The sequence below is a fragment of the Pectinophora gossypiella genome, chromosome 4 (genome assembly GCF_024362695.1).
Source record: "Pectinophora gossypiella chromosome 4, ilPecGoss1.1, whole genome shotgun sequence".
Lineage (NCBI taxonomy): Eukaryota > Metazoa > Arthropoda > Insecta > Lepidoptera > Gelechiidae > Pectinophora > Pectinophora gossypiella.
Window position 1 is genome coordinate 17,914,530 of NC_065407.1, and position 10,163 is coordinate 17,924,692.

The 10,163-nt window shown below is 32.8% G+C and overlaps 2 long non-coding RNA genes across 2 annotated transcripts; both read left to right on the forward strand.

The window, feature by feature from the left end:
• Positions 1–62: 62 nt before the first annotated feature.
• Positions 63–958, forward strand: LOC126382439 (uncharacterized). The gene is made up of 2 exons (XR_007569063.1): positions 63–123; positions 762–958. It is a non-coding gene; the product is annotated as an uncharacterized LOC126382439 (long non-coding RNA).
• A 7,050-nt stretch (positions 959–8,008) lies between these two features.
• On the forward strand, positions 8,009–9,763 carry LOC126382433 (uncharacterized). Its single transcript, XR_007569058.1, has 2 exons — positions 8,009–9,183; positions 9,292–9,763. It is a non-coding gene; the product is annotated as an uncharacterized LOC126382433 (long non-coding RNA).
• Positions 9,764–10,163: the final 400 nt, after the last annotated feature.

The following is a 10,163-nucleotide window of genomic DNA, read 5'->3' on the forward strand; positions in this document are numbered from 1 at the left end:
GAAACCATAATGGAAGGAAGACAAAATAAGATGCAACGTACGGGTTTTAGCTACAATAATTAGTAAGATTGAAGACTTCTTGACGATGTTTATAATGTATCCTATAAAATATTCACTCGCCAGGTAAGAAATTAATAAATACCTTTTGTATTCGTTAAGTATTTTATAGAGAAATTCGTAGTGCAAAAAGTCACTGTTTCAACCATTTGTTCCAATTTTTCTTATGATAATTTCAACTATCAAACAGCAATCAAGCAAAATTTTATTACTTAACTCCATGTGTGGGGAGATAGTTCTTATCAAGACTACAAGAATTATTTGAATCTGTTTAGGATTTATTGAGATATTAACAGATGAAATTTTTCAAATATTCCTTAGATTCCTACACATGCTCAGTCACTAACAACCTTGTTTTATTGATGAGTAATATAATAATTAGTAAATTACATACCTACCAGACATGAAATCAACCAATAGTTTCTGGACTGATAAATAAAATATAAAGTTATTAGCAAAACGGTTTCGGTTAAAACTGGCTTTCATGATGAGATTTGATCTCCCTTCATATTGTTTTGAGAATAAGAATGAATCCTACTCCTATTGTACTTACATGTTTTTATTAGTTTATTAGAGTCCTGTGAATCACAAATAATACCTGTAGAAACAATAAGCAAATGCAAGTCATTGTCTTAGTAGGTACTAGACAGTGGTTATGCTCACACATAGAATTTACCCCTAATTTCAGTTTGAATTACTTTCAGAATCGTCCAAAGATCCAGGAGGGACAGATATCTACTCCAAACCTGGAATCTGTTGCAGAATATTAAAGAAAATTATGGGAAAACAAATGTGAATGACGGACAGATTTAGTAAGATGAAAGATTTAAGCCTACGAGCACACTACTATTTCTCACATCAAAGGTACATTGTTAATTATGAACATCAATAGTAAATAAAGCAGTTTTGGAGAAAAATAGTATGTTTCATTAATAATACCCTGGTTGATTATTTTTATTGATATCGTACAGCTCCATCTATTGGCAAGCTATGGTACTACAATGACTTCTAGCTATCAAGCTGCCTAGAAATGAAGTCCTGCTTTTCACAAATGTCAGTCCTTTTCCCACTCCATCTATGTACGAGTAGATGCACTTATCCAAATCTATTTCCTAACAGATGGCGTTGAATTTATAAGTTAATAAAAATAGTTGGCTTATAGAAAACATTAGATTCAAATTAAGAAATAAGTAGTTTCATAATGGTATACATAAACATAAACAGCCTATATACGTCCCACTGCTGGGCACAGACATACATAATGGTATAATCACTAGAATATCATTATCACTTCCATATTGGTTTGTAGATACATACATACATAAACTCACGCCCACCTCCCACCAGGGCAAGCAGAGACCACTGAATTCCATTTGTTTGTAGCTCTATGAAATTATTAAGCCTAAAGGTGAAACAAAGCCTACATGTTTCTCAAAGTTCCAATTATGGTTTTTCCCTGTCTAAAGTCTAAAAATAAAAGAATATTATAATGATAAAAATATAAATTCAAAAAGACGAAAATAATAAATAAATTTCGAAAAAATATTTCACCCCATAGCCAAACATTTTAGTTACTATTAAGTACTAACTTTTAGTCAAATATTTGAAGACATCATTGATGTACATTAAAGTTTATTGAAAATAAACTAAATGACTCCATCCGCGACGATTATTGTGGTGCGTTCTGTTACAATCGCCCCCTAAATTATTACGTAGTTTATCGTAGTGATAATTTATAAAAAATAAAAGAAACACCACAATAAACTAGCCTTAAATAAATAAAGCAAACCTTTATATTACTATAATAAGACTACCGAAAGAAGATCTTATTCAACCTTTATTAAATCTTATATACAATGATAATTTATCTAATTTCCCCCCAGGAATGACCGCCCAACTCCCCTCCAGCTACATCTATCTCAGCGAATAAGTTCAAGATCTCAATGATCATCTTGTTAAAATCACTGAAGAAAGAAAATTTAGTTAAGTAGGTAGTTCATCAGAGGTAATTTAGTGACTCTAAAATGCTCTGATAGATGCAACTGAGTCACTCCCCTGACCCAACGGATCCCCAAAACTTTTATTAAACATAATTTACAGCAACCAATACTATCAAATAGCAAAGCCATCAATATACGGTTTGATTACTGTAACAAGTACAAAAAATTTTAGTTGTAACTCTTTAATTTATATAAACCAAGTATCGTGATAAAATCACCTGAATTTGTTTCATACCTTATTAAATCCTTTATATCAAGGTAAGAAAATTACCTTCTAATTTCTGTTTAATAAAACCTCCTAAAATTTGTTTAAAGAAATAAAACTCAAAAAAACTATATTTCTGGCGTAACCAGAATTATATAAAGAAAAAAAAATGTAAGTAATTATAAAGTTCAAATGAAAGTAATCTAAGTGTAATCTGAAATCAAAATTTCTACACAATAATAAAACTATCAAAATGTTAAAACCAATGAAGTTACATTTTTATCATTTAATAATACGCTGAAAAATACTTTAGAAAAAAAAACACAAATAATTAAATGGAAAGTAAGTAATATAAAAATATGTACAACCTATTCTTATCCTATTTATAGTATTTATTCAAATGTATAGTATTAAAATTACCTCTGATCTCTCCAGTAATAGGATTTATTAAGGTATATACATTTGGAAATGGCACAGCGGCAACTATGTATGGTCCCTCATACAAAAGTTCGAATTTCTTGGTCAACTTCTTTTCAGCAACAGACTTATTTACTTTCCTAATTTTTACATAATCACCTATCTGAAATTCAATTAAACGATGTGACTTGTTGAATCTGACTTGACGTTTAACACTATTATTTTTCAAATTCTCTATAACTTGTTCCCTAACTACATCGATATCCTTTGTTTTAACTAGATGCGGTAAACAATTATCAAAAGACATACTGTTACAAGTACCATACAAAATTTCGTTTGGAGTAAAACCGGTACTCTCATGATAAGTATTATTATACAAAGTCTCTATTTTGTTCAAGATAGTAGCCCAACCTTTATGATTACTATGACAATAAGTCCTGAATAATCGCCCTAACTCTTTATTTACTCGTTCAGTAGTGTTTGGCCTAGGATTACGAACAGTTGTATAAATTGGTTTGACACCAATATCTCTTAACGCGTTTTTCCAACCATCACAACTAAATTGACTGCCATTATCAGTCATTACAACTTTAGGCTTAATGATTCTAGCAAATTGTTTTAATTTGGAAACAACAGCACGTGAAGAAGCGTATTTCAAATCGTAAAGTTTAACGAATTTACTGAAAGAGTCCTGTATCACTAAAATGTATGCTACGCCAAACCTTCCCTTGGGTAACGGACCATACAAGTCTGCCATTACCAAATCTCCTATTTGTTTTGTTACTATCGATTTACATTCACCAACATATTTAATGTTGTCGCTCTTGGATACCTGGCAAAGATGACAACTTCTCAAATTAGCCTTAACTTCTCTACTCATTCTAAACCAATAGAACCGATCCTTCAAATACTTTAAAGTTTTATACGCCCCCGAATGTCCCATTTCCTCATGGACCTGTGTGACGACACTACGCCTTAATTCTGTCGGTAAATAAACTACCTGCTTATTACAATCAACATTAAAATATACTACATTATTTTTAATACAACAACGCTGTGCAATCTTTGCCAGTTTACCCTTACAATGTTGAGTATTAGAACTATTTACAATATTTACAATTGATTTTACTTCGCTATCTTTTGATTGAAATAGAGAAATATTTTTCAAATTAACCATTAGTTCCTTATTTTTGCTGGTCTCCATATAATGAATCTCAGGACAAAATACCTTATCTTCCTGTATCAATACTGTATCGGATGGAAACCTAGACAATACGTCAACAGCGACATTATCCTTCCCTTTTACGTGCTCGATAATGTAATCAAACTGCTCAAGATAGAGTATCCAACGAATAATCCTGCTATTGTACAATTTCCAAGTTCTCACAAAAGTAAGAGCCTTATGATCCGTCCTAATAATTAACTTAGCTCCTCTCAAGTACGTTTCGAATTTCCTTAAACAATATATGATTGCCCAAAACTCCTGTTCAGTGACAGTCCATCTTAATTCAGCCCCTTTTAAAGCTCTACTACAATACCCAAGTATCCTCATGTCTCCATCATCATCTAGCTGGAATAGAACTCCAGCTAACCCTACTCCTGAACTATCAGTCTGCAAATAAAACGGTTTAGACATATCTGGATGATGCAACATTATGGTTTTAAGAAAACTATCCTTTAACTTGTTGAAAGCGATCTGGGCTTCTTGCGTCCAAGTCCACGCTCGATCTTTCCTCAACAACTGGCACAAAGGTTGAATAATACTATTATAATCTGGAATGAAGCGTCTATAATAGTTACAAAGCCCTAAAAATGCTCTTAAATGCTTTATTTTTTTAGGAACAGGAAAATTCTTTATGGATTCAACCTTTTCTGGATCTGTTTTAATCCCTTTTGTTGAAATAATGTGACCTAACATTTTAACTTCTTTACAAACGAACTTACACTTTTCAATATTACAAGTTAGACCTGCTGATTTTAATTTATTCAAAATGATGTTTATATGTTCCAAATGATCATCTAAGGTACCTATCGTTAGAATAGCAAGATCATCTAAATAATTAACACAGAACTGTCTAACTTCCGGTCCTAGAATCATATCCATGGCCCTACTGAAACTTCCTACTGAGGTCTTAAGTCCTTGTGGAAGAACGTTGTACATATAAGATTTTCCATTAAAAGTGAAGCCTGTATACTTTTTACTTTCTTCAGAAATCGGAATTTGGAAATACGCGTTATTTAAATCTATTATGCTTATATAATTTACACCATGAAAGGAATTAAGAACATCTATCTGCATTGGAGGTGCTTCTGATTCAGATATCATATGCTTATTTATTTCCCTAGCATCCAGTAGTACTCTTAGCGAACCATCTGGCTTTACGGTAAACGTCAATGGACTACTGTACGGAGTAGATCCCCTAGATATTATTCCCATATCTACCATCTCCGCTAATTTTTCCTCCATTCGCGACCTGTATGAATAAGGAATTGGATACGAACGCTTGATAACAGGGGTGTGATCAGACATTTTTATTACATGTTCATAACAGTTCGCTCTACCTAACTTCTTAGTGAAAACTTCATCATGATTGCTTAAAACTTGTTTAAGTTTACTTAGTTCAATTTCCGCTAACGGAACACCTGTCTTGATTTCCTGCAGATATTTTTGAAAGGTCTGATCACTGTTAACCTTACTTATTTCACAAATGCCCTGGCCCTGAAATATATACTCAATAAATGGTATTAGTGTTTCACGTCCGTTTATACTAATGACCAATCCTATGAACGGCTTTTTCAATTGGATACTAGTCTGATTTAAAGTTAGCCAATCAAACCCGAGTATTACTGAATGTATCAAGTGTGGAACTATTAGAAAACTAACTTCACTTTCAATACTTCCGAATCTAACAGGTAACCAAACCATTTGTTGTATCTTCGTACTCTTTTGGCCTACCGCGCCGCGAATTTGTATAGGTTTAATAGGCAACATCGTTAATTTACTACCGCTTTGACTATGCAAAGATTCCCAAAATGCTTCTGAAATACAAGTAATATCACTTCCGGTGTCAACAAGGCATACTACTTTCTGATTAAATCTCTCAATTTCGATTTGTGATTTAATAATCTCTAGCCTATCCGTTGTAATCTTGTCTTCCTCGTCGAATAAAGAAGATACCGTTTCAGTGTTAGTTACTGTACTTCTATCAATTTCCGATTGATCCTTCAATGCATCTACAACCTGTAATTTCAGTTTATCTAAATTTACTGTACTAATACCCGAACCAAAACCTGCTGTATTGGTTTGTCCACTTAAAATTATAGGTTTACGTAACCCTGTATCGTGAATGCCTAATGTTTGTCCAGGTTCCCATCCGAATCCCAGCATGATATTTAACGCTACAGGAGCTAAATGTGCCCCTTTCCTAGTTGATGCAGCAGGGCGTTCTACATCAACCAAATCTAGTTTAAATTTTGTGAATTATCATTAGTAACAGCAGATTCATTATTTGAAGAAACGTCCACAACATCTACAACATTAGCAGATTGTTGAACAGGAGGTTGATTGTTGTATTGCTTCTTCCGATTGAAATTATTCTTGTTACTACGATACTGTTGAGGTGCTGCAGAATGTTGTTGACGTTCGCTGTGCGGCACATAACTTGGTTGATTGTACTCGTAACTTGGTTGACGATTTAAATTGGTTTGTTTGTTGATGTCATCAAGCTTCCGCAGGAACTCTGTTGCCTCAAGAATTGATGTGCTTCGGCTCGTGGCCCATGCATACTGTACTTCACTCGGAAAATGATGCATGATGTCGCTGATCAGTTGTCTTTCTTGAATTGGATAAGTTAACATCTTGGCTTGACCGCATAACGTAATGAAATGGCTCAGCATTGTTGATTTAGTACTATCCCAGGTATTGTGTACTATTTGCCTTCTCAAATTATTTTGTTCAGCCTCTCCCCAATAAGTATCCAGGAAGTCCCTCTTGAAATCTTCTAGTTGAACCCATCTATCCTTGTATATTCGTGCCCAGTTCCTTGTTTCTCCCTCTAAACATTCTATGATAAGATCGATAACATTCCCTGCGCCTGGTGGAATCTTTTTCAAATACGCCATTAAATCTTCGATGAATGTCACTGGATGTTTGTTTTTAGAAGGAAATTTAGGCTTCTCAGGTAGGACGTGGCTCATTGGATAGTAAATAGGTGCAACGCTGGAATGTGCAATTGGTGTGGAAGGTGTGTAATTGGCAACAGCCTCTTGAGAATGTGGTTCAGATAATTCTGTAGACGATCCCGATGACGATGTAGCTTTTATTTGTTGTTCAAGTTGTCCGATCTTAGTATTGATTATGCTCATAGCACGTTGCATCATACGCGAGAAAATCTTGATGGGATTAACTTTCTGCTTTGATAAGGCAATACTAGGCGTAGCAGCTTCTACCACATTGGTATTTTTGCGCGCTTGGGCAGCTCTGGTCTTCTTAGTTTCTTTTGGCATTGTTATTAATTTATTATTTACCACTTTTTAATATTTAGTTTAATGGAATCAAAATGTATGAAAGTAAATTAAAAAAGAAAAAAAAAATGAATCACTGTGGATGATTTCCACTATTAATTAACTATTTACAAATGATTCACTATTTACACATAATTACACATTCACTAAAAAAAAAAAAAACACTGATAAATGTTCACTATTACACAAAATCACTGTAACGTACCTCTGCTACTTAATAATTTGTAATTAAAAAAAAAATCACTTTGCTTTTGTTATAGAAATTCACAGATCAGTTCTTATTTGCAGTTAACTAAATCTCTGGTCGATCTGAAAACTTAAATGTACTTAATTTCTATTTGTCAATTATTCGACAAACAGAATCAAGTGTAAAAATAATAATATAATAATAGCAATATTTAAGAATAGGTAAGTATTTTGTTTTTTTTTTCTATGAATACTACGATCATAATAATATATAAGTATACTCATATAAGTATACAAGTATCATAAAATGTTTCCTAATTACTTCCCTAAATTTAAAATATAAAATAAAATTACTTCTGCCTACTCCCTTAAAAACACAAACGTGGTAAAATTATAAATATGTAAAAGGGAATAATAATATACACTAATTTTAATATAATAATTAAAACGTAATTGAATACAATTAATTACCTAAAAATTTAAATAAATATAGACATTTAACCACTATTATTTAAATTATTTTAAATTAAATTCGTTATTTAAGAAATAAATAAACAAAAGTAAAAAAAATATAAAAATATAAGTAAATTAAATATAATCGAATAAAATAAAATATTAAAATAATTTATTAAATCCTATCAAGTTAAATCTAATCTAAATATAGAGATAATATATAATAATATAGAGATAATGATTTCAATACAACTAGCGCCATCTATGAGAGAACATTGGAACTAATGGAAGTAGGTCAAGTCAATAACCTAACCTATAATCCGGTCAACGACCACTTATCCCTGACCTCGGCAAAGACCTCGACTAATGACCCCCGGTATCAATGACCTTGACCAATAAAACCGATCAATGACCCCGTGTCAATGACCCGGTATGAATGACCTTGACCAATAAACCAATCAATGACCCCGATCAATGACCCCATGTCCTTGACTCGGTATCAATGACTCCGTATCAATACCCTCTCTACCAGTGACCCTTTTTGATTATTGACCCTTCCGGTTATTGACCCTTCCGATTATTGACCTGATTAAATAACCTAGAACAACACTAACCCTAGCTAAATTACCTACCGTGGTCAATAGTAACCCTATTTAAATTACCCGCGTATCACAACCGCGATCAACAACACTTTTACACTAATAAACTAAACATACAAAAACAAGCAAATAAAAAAAAAAAAATTAAAATCCATATCTAATTTTTAATCCCTAATATATAAAAAATACGCTAAAAAAACAAAACAATTAAATAATGCATATCAACGCACTCTAACGGTGAACAACGGAACTAATAATTTGTCCGTCGATATGAGACTCTATGCGAAGTCTATCTAATAAAATGTCAAACTAATACTCTTACTCGTCACCAGATGGCAGTCAAAATAAAGCTTCTATACACGAACCGATTAATATCGATTTTAGTTTAGATCGATCGATTTTGTTAATTATTTTATTATAAAAGTAAGATAAACCTACATCAAAACATCACAAATTACATACTATAGCCATAGATAAATTGTATCTATGAAAATACTAAATAAACACGCTTATTTAATAAAAAAATGTTTGCCTTTGTCAAACTATGAACTTAAAACAAGGCTGTATGTAAGATGATCCTTGTCTACGTACTTAGATGAACCAAAAACAAACAAATTTAATGTCAAATTGACAACTGGAGAGAACCATCTGTTGTAATACGATTATTTCGTCGTGATTATTAAAGAAATCATCGTAAATAAGAAGATTCTACCTAGTAAAAACATATAAAAGATGACACAAGGTAATTATAAAAGTTTGGTTACTTAAAATAATACGCCTGTACGTTGGAAAACCTTCACTTGCATCTTGTTCAAAACATGCTTACAATGCTATTTTATTTTGTTTTCAGTTACGCGCATGTTTCTACATAACCTACAGCTTCGGAATGATAATATAGCCCTGCCTAACTATGCAAGAATGAAACCCTACAATGCTAGCAAGTCAAACTGCCTATCGTCCTACAGCCCTAGCCCTAGCCATACCTACACAGAAATTATATAAATAGATACATAGGGCGGGATACCTGCACCATGAGACCTAAGGCAACAGGCGGATAGTGGAAGGAGAAGGTGTAGGAAGGATTTTCTTACTGCCAATCACACAGACTCATGTGACCGTGGTTAGGCTAAAGGTGTCTTGGCCACAGTAAGAGGATACTGAAAGTGACACATAGAACAATATAAACATGCACAGTGAGATAAAACAAAAATAACATGGACATACACAGTGAAATTAAAGTGAAATAATAATAAACAAAAACAAGCAGAATATGACAACTGTACTTATTATAATATGAAATAACATTAGAATATTGATGATAATCAGTCTCTTATTTATAATAATTGATAATTAAAACATAAGATTGAACCGTTTTAACACAAACTTCACCCCTTTATGATATCAGGGTTGGTAGGTTAGTCTCAGACCCTTACTATTCACAAAAATAGAACGCCCCCTGCTGGACATTTAAGATACATACATAGCTTCACGCCCCCACATAATTCTCTAAGTACATACATAGCTTTACGCCCCCATATAATTCTTGAGGTACATACATAACTTTACGCCTCCACATCATTATTGATGTACATACATAGCTTTACACCTCCACATCATTACTGATGTACATACATAACTTTACGAGTCCTCATCATTCTTGATGTACATACATAGCTTTACACCCCATATAATTCTTGAGGTACATACATAACTTTACGCCCC